The sequence below is a fragment of the Salmo trutta genome, chromosome 18 (genome assembly GCF_901001165.1).
Source record: "Salmo trutta chromosome 18, fSalTru1.1, whole genome shotgun sequence".
Classification (NCBI taxonomy): domain Eukaryota; kingdom Metazoa; phylum Chordata; class Actinopteri; order Salmoniformes; family Salmonidae; genus Salmo; species Salmo trutta.
In genome coordinates, this window is record NC_042974.1 from 25,751,207 (window position 1) to 25,770,985 (window position 19,779).

At 43.0% G+C, this 19,779-nt stretch overlaps 1 long non-coding RNA gene across 1 annotated transcript in view; it reads left to right on the plus strand.

The window, feature by feature from the left end:
• Nucleotides 1–19,779, plus strand: part of LOC115153079 (uncharacterized) — an 80,850-nt gene that overhangs the window by 3,611 nt on the left and 57,460 nt on the right. The window contains exon 2 of the long non-coding RNA XR_003867634.1: nt 11,637–11,734. This is a non-coding gene — a long non-coding RNA (uncharacterized LOC115153079). The remainder of the gene's footprint in view (nt 1–11,636; nt 11,735–19,779) is intronic.

Below are 19,779 nucleotides of genomic sequence, written 5' to 3' on the forward strand. Positions count from 1 at the left end.
ATTGAGTCTTATGTACCATTTCCAAGATTGTCTTTTTCGTACATTTTAGAAAAATACAGACTCAGCGCTTCAAAATAGTATGTCGTACACTGCAGTTTGGGGAAACATGGTTAATTTATACATATTTTAAATGTGATAAACTTGTTATTCCACCTTGTAGATGAGCTCATTCAGCATCGTTCACACCCTCTTAAGCTTTAGCCCCACCCATCTCTTTAAGCATTCAGATGAGGCCATGTGCTAATTGTGTGATTTAAATTTCTTTTAAAGGTTGTCTAGTGTTGAAATTAGTAGCCTTCAATAAGGAAAACCTACAGGTAAAAATACACTATCTAGTCCTTGGCCTATATCCTAACATGTTCTAAACTTTGTCTCTGGTAAACGCACTACATATCAAATCTCTTGTCAAGACCTGTTCATGAACTACAATAGATGGCCACATCAGCTCCAGACACACCTGGCTAAATATATGGATCATGTAATCATCTGGCTAAGTGTATTCTTTTCTATTCAGATCCCTTGACTTTTTTCACATTTTGATAGGTTACAGTCTTATTCTAAAGTTGATTAAATTGTTTTTTCCCCCTCTTCAATCTACACAAAATACCCCATAATGACAAAGCAAAAGCTTTTACATTTTTGGAAATGTATTAAAAATAAAAAGTGGAAATATGACATTTGCATAAGAATTCAGACCCTCTACTCAGTACTTTGTTGAAGCACCTTTGGCAGTGATTACAGTCTCGAGTCTTCTTGAGTATGACGCTACAAGCTTGGCACACCTGTATTTGCGGAGTTTCTCCCATTCTTCTCTGCAGATCCTCAAGTTCTGTCAGGTTGGATGGGGAGCGTTGCTGCACAGCTATTTTCAGGTCTCTCCAGAGATGATTGATCAGGTTCATGTCTAGACTCTGGCTGGGCAACTCAAGGACATTCAGAGACTTGTCCCGAAGCCACTCCTGTGTTGTCTTGCCTGTGTGCTTAAGGTCGTTGTCCTGTTGGAAGGTGAACCTTCGACCGAGTCAGAGGTCCTGAGCACTCTGGAGCAGGTTTTCAACAAGGATCTCTCTGTAGTTTGCTCCGTTCATCTTTGCCTCGATCCTGACTGGTCTCCAGGTCCCTGCTGCTGAAAAACATCCCCACAGCATGATGCTGCCACCACGTGCTTCACCGTAGGAATGGTGCCAGGTTTCCTCCAGACGTGACGCTTGGCATTCAGGCCAAAGAGTTCAATCCATCAGACCAGAGAATCTTTTTTCTCATGGTCTAAGACTCCTTTAGATGCCTTTTGGCAAACTCTAAGGGGGCTGTCATGTGCCTTTTACTGAAAAGTGGCTTCTGTCTGGCCACTTTACCATAAAGGCCTGATTGGTGGAGTGCTGCAGTGATGGTTGTCCTTCTGGAAGGTTCCCCCATCTCCACAGAGGAATTCTAGAGCTCTGTCAGAGTGGCCATCAGGTTCTTGGTCACCTCCCTGACCAAGGCCCTTTACCCCGATTGCTAACTTTTTGTCTGGGAGCGGCCAGCTCTAGGAAGAGCCTTGGTGGTTCCAAACCTCCTCCATTTAAGAATGATGGAGGCCACCGTGTTATTGAGGACCTTCAGTGCTGCATAAATGTTTTGGTACCCTTCCCCAGATCTGTGCCTCGACACAATCCTGTCTCTGAGCTCTACGGACAATTCCGTCGACCTCATGTCTTGGTTTTTGCTCTGACATGCACTGTCAACTGCAAACAGGATGCATCTGAGTTTAATTTCAAATCTCATTGCAAAGGGTCTGAATACTTATGTAAATAAGGTATTTCTGTTTTTTTAAATTTTGAATACATTTGCAAAATTTCTAAAAACCTGTTTATGCTTTGTCATTATGGGGTATTGTGTGTAGATTGCTGAGGATATATATTTATTTAATCCCTTTTAGAATAAGGCTGTGACGTAATAAAATGTGGAAAAAGTCAAGGGGTCTGAATACTTTCCGAAGGCACTGTAGCTAGCTAAACAAGTTCATGAACCATAATCCCAACCGATAGTTTATTGCTTAACTCTTTCTCATACACTTTGCTAGCCAGCCACCATGAAATGATGTAGTATTAATATGCATGTAAAGCTAACAGTAGGCTATAACTAGCAATGCAAACAGATTTTTGACAAAATGAGATACGATTTTTAACGTTAGCTGGCGTTGGATACCAAGCAACTGATTTTAGCTAGCTAGCTAGGTTAAATGTTGACTAGCTAATGTTAGCTACCCATTCAGCTAGCTAACAGTTGGCTTTAACTAGCAATGCAAATGACTTTATAACAAAATGAGATGAATATTTATCTTTACATGAAGCTAATGTTAGACTCTTACCCATATCAATGCTTCACGGCAGACTGGAACTCCTTTGGCTAAGTAAAAGGTCCTCTGTTGTGTGCGTTTTGTCTGCTCAGCTTTTTTGGGACGTTGTGTCATGTCTAGGGCTGTTGCGGTGACCGTATTACCGCCACACCGGCAGTTATGAGTCATGGCCGCAGTAAAGTTCTACGTGACCGTTGAGTCGCGGTAATCTCCTCTTATGCACTCTGGACATGCGTTCGTAGCACCCAACTCGCTAATGTTCATCAGATCACTAATGGCCTGGTGCTCAGAGCTCTATTGTCCCTCTAACCACTCTGACATCAATGCAAATGCATTCAAATCACTTTTTTTTTTTTAAATAACTGAATTAAATGAATGATTGTGACGTTATAAAATACAAAGCCTACTGCATATTACACGTTTCAGAAAAACACTAACAAAATACTGATTTAAGATATAATTGGTCTAACCTAAATTTAAAAAATTAATATTTGGTCTACAATTATAGTGAATTTGTATTTTATTTCGAATAGCCTACTAATAGGGCCTTTAAAAAAATTACTATAATAATTAATAGACTGACACATTGCCATTTTAGCTACAGAATATCTCACCACAGTGAGTTTCCATCTCTCTCGTCATTCCTTTCTCCAGCGTGCAGAGAGAGGGGCAGTCAACAGTTTAATTAAATATGTTTCGTTGTGGAAACGTTACTATCGATGTTCCCCGAACAGATTTCACTTGGTTTCCCAAATTAAGCATGGGGTAGCTGCAGGAACAGGGTTGGAGAACCCATGGCATACAGAGTTTGGGCAGAATATTACCTGTTGGGCAGTGAAATTATCGGAGTAGCCTAACCGACATGAGTTGAAGACATTAGTGAAAAACGTACCGGAGGGAAAGTGGCCTGTCTTTTTTTTTTGTCTTGCCCATGTTCTTGCCCATTGGATAATGGGCCATTCTAAGTCTTAACTAATTTTACATATTTGTAAAGACAAGATTAAATTGAGAATAGTCTGAAGTGTGAAAATATGATCACTTGATGAGAGAACAGCATGTGCAGCCTGAGGCAAGGAACAGAGCACACGCTTTTCTCAAATCATCAATGGCCACATCATGCAAATCATCAATAGTCACATCAAGCAGCCCATAGAATATCTTAGAAATGAAAACATATAAGGTTTGTATCATTCACAACTAAAGTTGCCAAATAACTCAAAATCTAGCGTATAGAACCTTTCAAACATAGCCACTTCATATTCGCACACTCTCGCTCCTGAATGGGGAAAAACGTCCTTTCTATTTAATTCAGCTAAATTCAATTATATAAAATCATATGATATAGTGGCATGGAATTTATGAGCAAATGCTATCTGGTAAATGAACACGCCTACCACATGGAACATAGCCAGATAACATACAGTAGGCCAACTCATATTCTGTTCTTCTGAAATACATTTTCTTCACATCATAATGTTTCTTTAGACCTGACTAAAATAATGGATTTATTGTGATGGTGTATATTAAATTGATTTATTAGACTTTATTAAATGTAGATGTTCCAAAGGCTCGCATCAGCGGCTTGTATGCGTGGAGGCCTGGAGATGCTAAATGTGTTTTATTAACGGTCAATTACTGTGAGACCTGCAGTCTTTTTGCATGACAATTGCCAGCTGACAACATTTCATGACCGCCGCAGCCCTAGTCATGTCGCTCCAGTTCACATTGACTGTGTTCAATATTCCAAGAATCATCGCGTCTGTCGTAAACTGACCAGGGAACACCCCATTATGTTATAGACAGTAACTTGTGGCATGGCAGACGAATCAGGACTCATCTCTCAGCATGCAGCCCCTCCATGATCTTAGCCAATTAAGGCTAGCCAGAAAGAATCAATTGTTTCTCTGAGATTTTACAGATCACCTACTATCAATCAAATGGATTTATAAAGCCCTTCTTACATCAGCTGATGTCTCAAAGTGCTGTACAGTATCCCAGCCTAAAACCCCAAGCAGCAAGCAATGCCGGTGTAGAAGAAACCTAGAGAGGAACCAGGCTATGAGGGGTGGCCAGTTATTAAGGCACATGAAAGTTCAAATGTTCAAGAAGGCATTTCTGCAAAAGGGGAGGGGGGGGGGGGGGAATTATTTCAAACGTCTCTCCTGGGAATTAGGAATGTCCATCTTACACCTCACTTGAGAGATTCAGAAACATATGTAAACACAACCTCACACTCACTGAATACATGTTTGAACGTAATACCAGTAAAACACACTCCCAGTTAATTGTACGTTCTTGTTAACATCCAGGCACACACATGCCAACCCACTCTGTCCCTCAGTGCTCCCAGCATGCATGTGGGCCTGGAGGTAGTGTTTAGGAATGGCATGTTTACTGTGTGTCTACTGTAGTGAAAAACAACGTGAATATGTGTGTGTCACCACACTGCAACTGTCTTCAATTAGCATCCGCCCTCGTTTAGCGGAAAGCTTTCATTTTAGGCCGACCCACTGTTTAACGGCCACAATTGCCTTGGTTCCCAACTTGCCTCGCATTCTTTCAAAATCACTTCCATCACCACCGCTCTCTCCCTGAAGAGGTAAACACAAAAAAGTCCCTAGACCCCCCCCACCTTCCGCCTGTCCACATAGCAAACACACAGCCTGTTCTGTCTTTAGACACACCCTACCTTACCCCCAGGCCAGAGACTTGTCGTCGCTTCTTGAGCATCTAAACTGCATCTGGTCAATTTAAGCATATAAAAATGACTTCAATCATTTTCCAATAATCAGTTGTTCTGGGCCTGCCTGCTTTTTTTATTTTATTAGGATCCATTAGCCGATGCCAGTGGCGACAGTCTTATATGGGTCCGACACATAACGAAAAGACATTAGACACAAGACTATACAATTTAAATAAATGTAAAACATGTGGTGTACGTGTGTGTTTGCATCTTTGTTACAGATACATGTCAGTACATCAAAGGTTGTTGGTCAATTGGCGAGGACGGGCTCGTGGTAATGGCTGGAACGGAATCAGTGAAATTGTATCAAACACATGGCTTCCGTGTGTTCAATGCTATTCCATTTGCTCTGTTCCAGCCATTATTATGAGCTGTCCTCCCCTCAGCAGCCACCACTGCAGTACATGCACACAACGCGTAGGTCACAGGGGGAGAAGCCTTGTGCCGTGAGGTGTTGCTTTATTTGTTTTTTTTTGGCTCTGTATAATACTGTATGTTTGGTTGAATTTGTTCTTTACCTGGGGACTGTGAAAAGACCCCTGTAGGTATGTCTGGTGGGATAATTGTGTGTGCCAGTGCTGTGTGTAAGTTTACTATGCAAAGAATTTGGAATTATTGTTTCTTATAAAAACAAGAAGCAATCCAGTCATTCTTTCCTCAACTCTTAGCCAAGAGGTGACTCCAGGATGCTGGCCTTCTAGGCAGAGTTGTAAAGAAACAGCCATATCTCAAACTGGCCAATAAAAATAAAAGATTAAGATGGTAAAAAAAAAACAGACACTGGGCAGAGGAACTCTGTCTAGAAGGCCAGCATCCCGGAGTCGCCTCTCCACTATTGACGTTGAGACTGGTGTTTTGCGCGTACTATTTAATGAAGCTGCCAGTTGAAGACTTGAGGCATCTGTTTCTCAAACTAGACACTCTAATGTACTTGTCCTCTTGCTCAGTTGTGCACTGGGGCCTCCCACTCCTTTTTCTATTCTGGTTAGAGCCAGCTTGCGCTGTTCTGTAAAGGGAGTAGTACAGTATAATTCCATAAATAAAATGTTTTTTTTACCAGTAATCTTCAGATGAGGCTTGTAGGCATCTTAGAGCAAAACGGAGAAGGCCATCGTGCACATGAGTCATCTTTCCACAGAGGGTAGTTTGTAGGCCAAATCGTTCGGACGCTACTTACGATTTTGTGAGATGTCTCATGGTCTGACAAACACCGTTCTAGCTCTGCCTCCTTTCACCGCAGAGGGTGATATCGGCGATTATTTTTTTTTTTTTAGATTTGAGTTTTTTTTTATTATGTTAATACAGTGGGTGTAGAAAGTCACGACCCCCTTTCAAAATGTTCACCTTTTGTTGCCTTACAGCCTGAAATGAAAACACATAAAATTAGACTTTTTACTGCTTTATTTACACACAGTAAACCCCAATATCCAAGTGAATTAAAAAAAAAAAAAAACAGATTAGTTCAGAATAAATGTTCAGAATGATTAGTTCAGAATAAAAGCAGTTGTTCATAGAGGCTTAGTAGTGCAATTCAAATCAAAGAATCCACTATGGGTGGAAAGGTACTTTCAAAGGATCTACGAGATAAAATTGTGGAAAGGCACAAGTCAGGGGATGGATATAAAACAATTTAAAAGGCTCTGTCTATCTACTGGAGCGCAGTTAAGACCATTATTAAGAAGTGGAAGGTGTATGACACCACCCAGACCCTGCATAGATCAGGCTGTCCCTCCAAACTGGATGACCGGGCAAGGAAGAGACTGATCAGAGACTTGTTGTCCTGTTCACAAAAAAATCTAAACCGGTTCCCTTTTTCATTATGGGGTTTTGTGTGTAGATTGAGAATGAAAAATCTATTTTAGAATAAGGCTGTAACTTAACAAAATGTGGAAAAAGTAAATGGGTCTGAAATACTTTCTGAAGGCATTGTATGTAGCAACAGTTCCCCCATAGGTATTCCTGTGTCTTCTGTAGATGTTATCATTGTATTGCTAATAATGTATCATATAAATATATTTTTTAAGTGAGTCTCAGAAATAGCTAATATACAGTGTGAATATTAGCAAGTTATTGATTTCATCAACCTTATTTCTAAGGCTACATATATTAATATGGGCTATTTTTAGCCCTGTCCTTAGCTTATCAGAGATAGACAAAATATGGAAAAGAACAAACAAAGTAAGAAAAAATATATAATTCTTCAGCAGTCCATCAATCAGTTGGTGTGTAAGTGGATGTGTGTGCTATGTAGTTGAAGCTACGAACCCACAGGCTCTCTCATCCCTTCCAGGCTTTTGGGAGGTAGGGTGGACAATGATAGAGCCAAGAACTTGAGCCTGTCATAGCGGGCTCAAGCCTGTCAATGAGCCTGTCATAGCGAATGTAAGCAGTGTCCACACGCACTCTGTCAGCTTTCATGGCTGGGATCAGTTCTTTCCTCTTCTGGCTCACAGTTTCAGGATAGTCCTCGTTGAGGAAGATGTACGTTCCTCTCAAGTTCTTGGCTCTATCTAGAACAGCTACCTTGTCCTTGAACCTCAGGAACTTGACCGCTATTGACCTGGGCCTGTCTCCTGGCCTGGTTGTGGGTTGTCTAGTCCTGTGGGTGCGCTCAACGTCAATCTTCCTGTGGTCCATCTTCAGTTTCTCACTGATCATTTCCCTCACTTTGTCCTCAGACTCCGTCCAGGTCTTAATTCCGTCCAGGTCTCAGTTCCGTCCACGACAATGTTGTTCTGCCTTGATTGTTCCTCTAGATAATCAGATTTTTCCTTCATTGTTATCATGGGTTCACATACAGAACTAATGTCCTCTCCCAGTGCCTTACAGATTGTCATCTTGCTGTTTTCCTGTTTAAAGTCATCGAGCTGAACCTGGGAGAACTGCGAACTGTGCTTAAGGTCCTGGACCTCTCTGGTCAGATCATCATTTTATTAGTTGACTCCACCAGTGTTTGGACACTACACTTGAAACAATTTTATTGTTGTAACAGCTGCTTGTTCAACTCTTTTTGTTTGTTTAAAAGATCCTTCACCTGTGATGGAGAGACACCACTGTCCTCAACAGTACTCCTACTGGCTTTAGTCGTTTTTATGGTAGCTCTTTCTCTCGCTGTCTTTCCTTTTCTCTCTCTCTCTCTCTCTCTCTCTCTTTATGTGGTAGTGTTTACATTTCAGTGCGACGGATTCAGTCCAGTTCTGTGTTTTGTGGAGTGGTTCTGGTCTTTCCTGGACAGACAAACGCTTTCTAACCTACCACAGAGATGGCACTCTCAGTCAATGCTACTCCGCGTGTGAGTTTGTTTATTTATGACGGCGCGAGACATCTTTCCAACACGCGTGCCGTCAACCTCCCGTGGCCTTCGCCAGCGCACTCCTTTGCCATGGTGACGTGGCAGATGTTTCTGCACCGTAGCAATGGTAATCATTAGTCACGGCGGCTGGCCGATGGTATTTAATCCTTCATATTCACGGCACTGCCTGGGCTTCAGATGGTAGACAGATACAGTAAATGGAGCCAGGAGATAAAGCATTTTTACCCTGGGGGGCATTCTGGGATATGTCTCCTCCATCTTAAGAGGGGTTGTGTGTGTGATAGACCACTAGTGAGCTGGTGTGAATCCAAGGTCCTCCATGTTTTCACAGCTGTAGTGTTTGTTTGGCCTGGCCTGGAATAGATGGACAGTTTGGTCTACAGTGGAGACTTCAGTCTTGCTTCTGGACATTTGGAGAGGCCAATTTTGTTCTAAGCTAGACTAGAGAAATTAGCTTTAAGATGGGGGGGCAGTGTCTTACTGCAGCTCAACTAGGTGCTGTGACTCTCCCTCTCTTTCTCATGCGTTCTCGCTCTCTCAGCATTTTAGGATTGCTGATAGTATCTGTTATTGTGTGGGTCATGTTTCCCAAACACATTTATAAAAGGAACAGGAACAAAGGTGAGGGGGAAGCAGTGGTTCTCAACTGGTTTTGCCTCAGGACTCAAATTTGAACCAGGTTGTCTCAGTCGTGACCCAATTTTCACATTGCCAAAATGCAATCTGGAAAACTATTTTTAATGCTATAGTAAATGTAACCATTATATACCAAGGCAAAAACATTCCCACCTTTTTTCATTGTCAATAATTTTGCCCATATTCTTGATGAAGAATGTTAATAACTCACTGTTTTGAACCCACAAAATAAACCACTTAAAAAAATAAAATACTGTAGCTCTGCTAATAGCTTTATGTTGAAAATAATGGGATTGAGGAAATGTAGTTCAGAGATAAAAATTATTGAATCACTTTCTACCTGGTTTAGTCATTTTAAAATCATACTGGGGTATTTTTCGTCATCAAAACAATGATTTGTTTATTTTTTTCATTTTTTTTCTCACACGCAACCAATTAAAAACCTCCCGTCGCGAGCCACCAGTTGAGAATCGTTGGTGTAAACTGTCAAACTCAAGCGTCGCATCCTCTTAAAGGACAACTTTCAACACTTTTCAACCTCATTCATTATCTCGAGCACCAAACCAGTGTCTACGTATGTGAAAATGGCACGTTTCTATGATCTGAGGTTATTAAGATAAGGTTCTAAAAAATGCGTATAAGTAACATCACAGGATAGGATTAAAAGTAATTTAAAAAATTAGATTTTTCAAAACATGCAACAAGTTTCCCGCCAGAGGGAGGCTATTTCTTTGCTCCCCACATCACCGTGTATCTCATAGTGTTTGAAAATGTAATTGGTTCGAAATTTTTATGCTATATTTTTTTCTACAAAACATAGAAATGTGTTAATTTCAAATATGTAGACACCAGTTTGGTGCTCGAGATGATAATGAATGTGAGGTTGAAAAGTGCCGGAGGTGCCCTTTTGAGTAGTACATACATACTCCATGAACTTTGAAAAAAAAAAAGTACACCCAACCCTGGGGTGACAAACCCAACAAGTTCAGGCCCCATCAACCCATCTGACCCTATTACCCCAACCTTTGGGCTTACCCACCTGCACCCTACTGTATTGCAATGCATTACCAATTTAACCACTGCAGTACCAACCCAATGACTGTTCCATCGAACTCACTCAGTAACAACCCTGAGTCTAGAGTGCAGCCTGAGGACAGAGCTGACCTCACTGCAGTAAAACCCTAGTGAAAGTTACTCAGGGAGGGCAGTGACCAAACCGCTGTGCGGTGCTGAGCTGGGCTGTGGCATGTGGAAGAGAGGGGGGGCAGTTATTTAAGGTGTAAGGCATTTGTGTAATCGTTAAAGTTCCACTCGGGTTCCTGGTTGATGGGGGAACTTAATTTAGACTGGACACTTCCTGTTTGCAATGTACCCATTTCCCAGAAAAGCGTCCGTGAACGGAGACGCTGTTTCCCAAAGTCCTAATTACATAGGGCTGTGTCAGTGACCCAAATAGCAGCTTTTCCTCCTGACAACTGGGTTGGCTGCCGGGCCTCGCGGCCTGGGGCCTCGCGGCCTGGCGTTGTGGCGGGTTTAAGAGCCTTAAGGAGGGAAAGCTGCTGCTGATGCTACTACTGCTACTGTTGTTGTTGTTGATCTGATGCCATTGACTGGAACCCCAGGGGGATTATGTAAGGGCTAAGAAGAGAGCAGGGCAATCAAGGGAGTAAGACCATAGAAAATACTCAACATTGACCTTGTGAATGTGGAATATACAATGTTGACCGCAGGACAACTTAAGTAAGGGTCAAGATTCAGGGACAGATTCAGGAAAAGTCCATAGGTGCTGTAGTGTAGAAGTCAGACCATTCGCGCATCCAACCCAGAGAAAGAGCGGAATACATACTATTCATTCAATTAAACTAGGATGGTGAAATATGTGTCAAACTTAGCATATTACAGTTGAGACGTGACAGTTGAAATGTATTACTTGAAAAAACAAAAACAATTTAAAATCATGTTGGCCTGGGGTGATGGGTGGCGGTAGGTTGTTGGTGAGTGTTATTTTGTAGTGTGTGTGTCTGCTTTATAAATATGTGACAAGGAGAGCAGACTGGAGTCCTTATTCAGGGCAGTGCTGAAAGATGCCTGTCCAAATCTCCGCCTTTTTACAGGGGATAAGTCCAGCCAGGTTGTGTGATGAAACTCAAGAGGGTATGTGGAACTCTCGAAGTATTCCATTCTCATTCCCACAGAGCTATGTCCCTCCCTGTGCCACCCCAGCCTGGCACGGCGCCTGGGCCCAGCCTGTGGTAGTGATGCCACAGTGTAATGACAGAGCACAAAGGCCTCAGCCAGCTCCACCCTGCTCTACCTCACCTGGAACACCCCCACATGTTGACTAACTACAGAAACACACGTGGGCTGTGTTGATGTTCTAGAAGTTAATTACATCACCACATGTAATCATATATAGTAACTAATTACTGACAATGAACCCAATTTAATGATATTGAAATCTGTCAATCATTACTATAACTTTTGTATGCTTGTTTACCTACCCACTTGTAACTCATCCAGAGGAATTTGACCGTGTTATGTTCCCATACCCCCGCCCCTTTCTTTTTGTCTCCCTCTTTCTGTACCCCTCTCACCTATTTCAGTTGGAGTGGGTCAGTCAGCAGCTCCTCCAGTCTCGTCACCGAGGGGCCTTTAAGCTGGCCTACGTGGGCTTTGTACATCTCACCGACATGCTGTGCCGGTGAGTGAGCGAGAGGACGTGTGTGTACGTGCACACGCGCTCTATCCACATCAGTACCAAAGCGCACACTTGGGAGGCGCAGGCGGCAGCTAGGGAGAAATGTGCTGTTTTGTTTTACAAGGGGCAGTGGACCAAGCTGGCCAGATCAAGCAATCCACTGTGGAGGATGGGTGAAGGGCAAGGCGCACACACACACACCCACACACACACTGCCATCTCCCAGAGCCCAGTGGAACATACCACCCCAGAAACAAAACTGAGCTTCAAAAGGCGGGCAGTTAAGCACCCCACAATCAACACCCCATAACCCAGCTCCGTGCATACCATCAGGACTGCTGTTTCCACCCCAACGCTCTCCCTCCAAACACAGACCCAACACACACACACACACACACACACACATACACACTCCCTAGTTCCGACACTAACCCACAAGAACATTCCCCTCATCAAATCATTCAGGCATTTTGATTATTTCTCTATTCAGCATATGTATGCATACGCTTCTCCAAAGCTGTTCAGGTTCAGTGCCTCGCTCTATGGCACAAAATCAGTTTCCTTGACCTGTTAGGGATAGGCCCCTTTCTTCTCCATTTCCTGCCTGAATGACGTGCCCAAAGTAAACTGCCTGTAGCTCAGGCCCTGAAGCCAGGATATGCATATAATTGGTACCATTGGAAAGAAAACACTTTGAAGTTTGTAAAAATGTTAACATAATGTAGGAGAATACAACAAAATAGGTATGGTAGGAGAAAATTAGATTAACAAGAGTTTAAGCTTTCAGCCAATCTAAGACACATACAGTTGAAGTCGGAAGTTTACATACACCTTAGCCAAATACATTTAAACTCAGTTTTTCACAATTCCTGACATTTAATCCTAGTAAACATTCCCTGTCTTAGGTCAGTTAGGATCACCACTTTATTTTAAGAATGTGAAATGTCAGAATAATAGAGAGAATGCTTGATTGATTTCTTTCTTTCATCACATTCCCAGTGGGTCAGAAGTTCACATACACTCAATTAGTATTTGGTAGCATTGCCTTTAAATTGTTTAACTTGGGTCAAACATTTTGGGTAGCCTTCCACAAGCTTCCCACAATAAGTTGGGTGAATTTGGCCCATTCCTCCTGACAGAGCTAGTGTAACTGAGTCAGGTTTGTAGGCCTCCTTGCTCGCACATGCTTTTCAGTTCTGCCCACAAATTTTCTATAGGATTGAGGTCAGGGCTTTGTGATGGCCATTCCAATACCTTGACTTTTGTCCTTAAGCCATTTTGCCACAACTTTGGAAGTATGCTTGGGGTCATTGTCCATTTGGAAGACCCATTTGGAAGACCGTCTCTGGACATCAGGACGGATGTCCCATTTGGAAGACCCATTCGAAGACCCAAGCTTTAACCTCCTGACTGATGTCTTGAGATGTTGCTTCAATATATCCACATAATTTTCAGTCCTCATGATGCCATCTATGTTGTGAAGTGCACCAGTCCCTCCTGCAGCAAAGCACCCCCATAACATGATGCTGCCACCCCTGTGCTTCACGGTTAGGATGGTGTTTTTCAGCTTGCAAGCCTCCCCCTTTTCTTCCAAACATAACGATGGTCATTATGACCAAACGGTTCTATTTTTGTTTCATCAGACCAGAGGACATTATTTCAAAAAGTCCGATCTTTGTCCCCGTATGCATTTTCAAACCGTAGTCTGCCTTTTTTATGGCAGTTTGGGAGCAGTGGCTCTTCCTTGCTGAGCGGCCTTTCAGGTTATGTCGATATAGGACTCGTTTTACTGTGGATTTAGATACTTTTTTATCTGTTTCCTCCAGCATCTTCACAAGGTCCTTTGCTGTTGTTCTGGAATTGATTTGCACTTTTTGCACCAAAGTACGTTCATCTCTAGGAGACAGAACGTATCTCCTTCCTGAGTGGTATGATGGCTGCGTGGTCCCATGGTGTTTATACTTGCGTACTATTGTTTGTACAGAACACCTCCAATTGACTCAAATGATGTCAATTAGCCTATCGGAAGCTTCTAAAGCCATGACATCATTTTCTGGAATTTTCCAAGCTGTTTAAAGGCACAGTCAATTTACTGTATGTAAACCTCTGACCCACTGGAATTGTGATACAGTGAATTATAAGTGAAATAATAATCTGTCTGTATTAACAATTGTTGGAAAAATTACTTGTGTCATGCACAAAGTCATGTCCTCACCGACTTGCCAAAACTATAGTTTTTTTTTAACAAGAAATTTGTGGCGTGATTGAAAAACTAGTTTTAATGACTCCAACCTATGTGTATGTAAACTTCTGACTTCAACTGTATATGTACCTAAATGTTTAAAATTCATAATATTTATGATTATTTATTTGAATTACGTGCCCTCCAGTTTCACCGGAAGTTGTTCTGCTAGCGGGACAACTATTCCAAATACATTTTAATTAACAGACATGAGAACTGGTTTGGGAGCAGTTTTTTAATGAACAGAGTAAGGTTGTCGTACTGCTAAATTTGTCTGGAACACTTAATACTCTCGTGTCAGAGAGAGGAATTACACGACTACTGTTGAGGATTTAAACTCTGTCAATAACAACAACGTAGCCAGTGTTACATTTTTTTGTGAGTAGACGTGTTTGTGTGTGTGTATTATCCAGCTTACTGCCACGTACTGGTAACTGCCAAAATAAAGGAAACACCAACATAGTGTTTTTAATAGGGCGTTGGGCCACCTCAAGCCAGAGCAGCTTCAATCTAGCTTAGCATAGATTCAAGTGTCTGGAACTCTATTGGAGGGATGAGACCTCATTCTTCCACGAGAATTTTTATAATTTGATGTTTTGTTGATGGTGGTGGAAAACGCTGTCTTAGGTGCCGCACTAGATTTTCCCATAAGTGTTCAATTGGGTTGAGATCCAGTGACTGCGACAGCCATGGCATTTAACATCATTTCAATGCTCATCAAACCATTCAGTGACCACTTGTGCTCTGTGGATGGGGACATTGTCATCCTATGGGGGGCATAGCCATGGTAGCCAAAATAATGGCCTGCACAGCATTTTTATACATGACCCTAAGCATGATGGGATGTTAATTGCTTAATTAACTCAGGAACCACACTTGTGTGGAATCACATGCTTTCAATATATTTTGTATCCCCCATTTACTCAAATGTTTCCATTATTTTGGCAGTTACACACAAATAATATGTTGTAAATATACATGTATGTATTCATAAATGTTTCAGCCTTGGCTAGTCAGGAGCCTCTCATGAGGGTGACCTCTGAACCCTATGTGTGTGTATTTTTGGAGAGGAAGCCGGACCCTGCAGCAGCTGCCTGCTCGCTGGCTCATGGAGGTCCTACAGGAGGTCAAGTCCAGCGACCGTTCCTCCAAACTGTGTGCCACGCACTGCAGCACAGGCATCCTATTCTTCATCCATGTGTGTCTGTGTGTTTATGTTTGGAGAGGAAGTTCTTGGCATGTCTTTAGAACAGTCATGCTGGAAGAACACCATGTATCGCCATCCTTCTCTCTCTAGTAAATACTATATTAGAGAGATGGGAAGGAAACATTAGGGAGATACTGAGGTAAAGAGTGAGGTAGTAGGGTCTGAGAGGTAGCAAGGTAATAGAGAGATATTAGGAGAGAGAAAGAGAAGAGAGGAGGCAGATCTCCACACCTTGGCAGACTTGTGCATTCCATTGCTGCGGTGAAATACAAAAATCAAATACAATTGTGTTAGTCACATGCACCGAAAACAACCTTACAGTGAAATGCTTACTTACGAGCCCCAAACCAACAATGCAGTTGAACAAAATATAGATAAGAAATAAAAGTAACAAGTAACTGAAGAGCAGCAGTAAAATAACAATAGCGAGACTGTATACAGGGAGGTACCGGTTAGTTGAAGTAATGTGTACATGTAGGTAGAGTTATTAAAGTGACTATGCATAGATAACAACAGAGAGTAGCAGCGGTGTAAAGGGAGGGGGGGGGCAAAGCAAATAGTCTGTGTAGTCATTTGATTAGATGTTCAGGAGTCTTATGGCTTGGGGGTAGAAGCTTCTTGGACCTAGACTTGGTGCTCCGGTACCACTTGCCATGCGGTAGCAGAGAGAACAGTCTATAACTAGGGTGGCTGGAGTCTTTGACAATTTTTAGGGCCTTTCTCTGACACCGCCTGGTATAGAGGTCCTAGATGGCAGGAAGCTTGGGCCCAGGAATGTACTGGGCCATTCTCACTACCCTCTGTAGTGCCTTGCGGTCAGATGCTGAGCAGTTGCCATACCAGTAAGTGATGCAACCAGTCAGGATGCTCTCGATGGTGCAGCTGTAGAACCTTTTGAGGATCTGAGGACCCATGCCAAATCTTTTCAGACTCCTGAGGGGAAATAGGTTTTGTCATGCCCTCTTCATAACTGTCTTGGTGTGCTTGGACCATGTTAGTTTGTTGGTGATGTGGACACCAAGAAACTTGAAGCTCTCAACCTGCTCCACTGCAGCCCTGTCGATAAGAATGGGGGCATGCTCTGTCCTCTTTTTCCTGTAGTCCACAATCATCTCCTTTGTCTTGATCACGTTGAGGGAGAGGTTGTTGTCCTGGCACCACACGACCAGGTCTCTGACCTCCTCCCTATAGGCTGTCTCGTCGTTGTTGGTGATCAGGCCTTCCACTGTTGTGTCATCGGCAAACTTAATGATGGTGTTGGAGTCATGCCTGGCCGTTCAGTCATTAGTGAACAGGGAGTACGGGAGGGGACTGTACACGCGCCCCTTTGTTGAGGATCAGTGTCTTGGATGTGTTGTTACCTACCCTTACCACCTGGGGGCGGCCTGTCAGGAAGTCCAGGATCCAGTTGCAGAGGGAGGTGTTTAGTCCCAGGGTCCTTAGCTTATTGATGAGCTTTGTGGGCACTATGGTGTTGAATGCTGAGCTGTAGTCAATGAATAGCATTCTCACATAGGTGTTCTTTTTGTCCAGGTGGGAAAGGGCAGTGTGGGGTGCAATAGAGACTGCATCATCTGTGGATCTGTTGGGGGCGGTATGCAAATTGGAGTGGGTCTAGGGTTTCTGGGATAATGGTGTTGATGTGAGCCATGACCAGCCCTTTCAAAGCACTTCATGGCTACAGACGTGAGTGCTAAGGGTCAGTAGTCATTTAGGCATGTTACCTTAGTGTGCTTGGGCACAGGCACTATGGTGGTCTGCTTAAAACATGTTAGTATTACAGACTCAGACAGGGAGAGGTTGAAAATGTTAGTGAAGACACTTGCCAGTTGGTCAGCGCATGCTCGCAATACACGTCCAGGTAATCTGTCTGGCCCTGTGGCCTTGTGAATGTTGACCTGTTTAAAGGTCTTACTCACATTGGCTGTGGAGAGCGTGATCACAGTCTTCTGGAACAGCTGGTGCTCTCATGCATGTTTCAGTGTTATTTGCCTCTAAGCGAGCATAGAAGTAGTTTAGTTCATCTGGTAGGCTTGTGTCACTGGGCAGCTCTCGGCTGTGCTTCCCTTTGTAGTTTGTAATGATTTGCAAGCTCTGCCACATCTGACCAGTGGCAGAGCCGGTGTTGTACAAATCAATCTTAGTCCTGTATTGACGCTTTGCCTGTTTGCTGGTTCGTCCGAGGGCATAGCGGGATTTCTTATAAGCTTCCGGCTAAGAGTCCCGCTCCTTGAAAGTGGCAGCTGCAGACTTTAGCTCAGTGCGAATGTTTCCTGTAATCCACGGCTTCTGGTTGGGGTATGTACATACGGTCACTATGGGGATGACGTCATCAATGCGCTTATTGATGAAGCCAATGACTGATGTGGTGTTCTCCTCAGTGCCATCAGAGGGATCCCTGAACATATTCCAGTCTATGCTAGCAAAACATTCCAGTAGCTTAGCATCTGCTTCATCTGACTGCTTTTTTATTGATCTAGTCACTGGTGCTTCCTGCTTTAATTTTTGCTTGTAAGCAGGAATCAGGAGGATAGAATTATGGTCAGATTTGCCAAATGGATGGCGGGGGAGAGCTTTGTATGCGTCTCTGTGTGTGGAGTAAAGGTGGTCCAGAGTTTTTTAAATTTTTTAAAATTTATTTTTATTTTTTTCCCCTCTGGTTGAACATTTAACATGCTGATAGAAATTTGGTAAAACAGATTTAATTTTGCCTACATTTAAGTCCCCGGCTACTAGGAGCGCTGCCTCTAGGTGAGCATTTTCTAGTTTGCTTATGGCGGAATACAGCTCATTCAATGCTGTCTTAGTGCCAGCATCGGTCTGTGGTGGTATATAAACTGCTACGAAAAATACAGATGAAAACTTTCTAGATAGATGGTGTGGTCTACACTTATCATGAGATTCTCTACCTCAGGCGAGCAATAGCTCGAGACTTCCTTAGATATCGTGCACCAGCTGTTATTTACAAAAATGCATAGTCCGCCGCCCCTCGTCTTACCAGACGCCGCTGTTCTATCCCGCCGATACAGCGTATAACCAGCCAGCTGTATGTTGATAATGTCGTCGTTCAGCCACGACTCCGTGACACATAAGATATTACAGTTTTGAATGTCCCGTTTGTTAGTTTAGTCTTCCGTGTAGGTCATCGATTTTATTCACCAAAGATGGCATGTTTGCTAGTAGAATGGAAGGAAGTGGGGGTTTATTCGATCGCCTACGAATTCTCAGAAGGCAGCCCGCCCTCTGGCCCCTTCTCCGCCTCCTCTTCACGCAAATCACTGGGATCTGGGCCCGTTCCCGAGAAAGCAGTATATCATTCGCGTTGGACTCGTTAAAGGATAAAAAGGATTCTGCTAGTCCTTGTTGAGTAATTGCAGTCCTGATGTCCAGAAGTTATTTTCGGTCATAAGAGACGGTAGCAGCAACATATGTACAAAATAAGTAAAAAAAAAAAAAGTTACAAACAATGCAAATAAACGAACAAAAAAACACAATCGGTTGGGCACACGTAAAACGTCAGCCTTCTTCTCCGGCGCCATTTATACATAGGAAAGAGCTGGCTGGTGTGCTGCTGGTCTCCTACTGGCCTGGCTCTGAACTGGGATAGACATCACAGGAACCAGCCTGGAGCCCCTCGCCTACCCCCAGCGCCCAGGCCAGACACACAGCTGTCTCTCATCAGCACCCACAGCCAGCCAGCACACCGGCCAGCCGGCGCATGCTGCTGACGTCACCACGCCAAAAGTGTTTGTACAAAGGCTTGTGTTACGTAATGACAGTGTAGTGGCAGTTTTCCAATAGTAATCTGTCCCGTTCTGTCTATGTCCTTACTGTTTATGTATTATTCTAAAATGGTGTGTTTCTGCAGGCACCCCAGTTCTGATCCTTTGCCCAATTATGGGCAAAAGAGCTGATCTGATTGGTCAAAAAAACAATTCATGGTAAAAAAAGATCAGAATTGGTCTGCCTGTGTAAACACGGCCTAAGTGACTTATTTTCCTTGTCTCTTCTCCCTCTTCTGCACTAATGGCAACATAGTAGAGAATAAAGGGAGAACGACTGTCTGCCTCAGTGAAGCCACTGAAGTTCAAGGCCGACCGCGGTACTGCAGGCATTGTTAGCAAAAACAGAATCCCCCGTTATAGTGAATGGAAAAATTTGAAATCTTCTAATACACCAGACATATGTCCTTGAACCGATTTATTTTAAAACAGCACACAGAAGAAGTTGTAAGGATAATTTAGTTGCTAATGGCAGCCTGCAGTACCCCGGGCGGCCTTCAATTTTAGTTACTCAATGAGAGGGGGCAGCACTGAGCTTGCCTACAACGTCACTTCTTGGGGTAGCTCAAACTGCGTATGTTATGTCTTCATGAGATGCCATCTTTGCCGACTTTATTTGGCTTAAATGCGCTATTGAGTCTTCATAAATGGTGTTACGTGATCGATGGCTTTGTCTATATATATATATATATATGAGAGAGAGAGAATTGGCCACGCTCAAGGTCATAAACGATATCATAACTGCCATTGATAAGAGACAATAGTGTGCAGCTGTATTCATCGACCTGGCCAAGGCTTTCGACTCTATAAATCAACC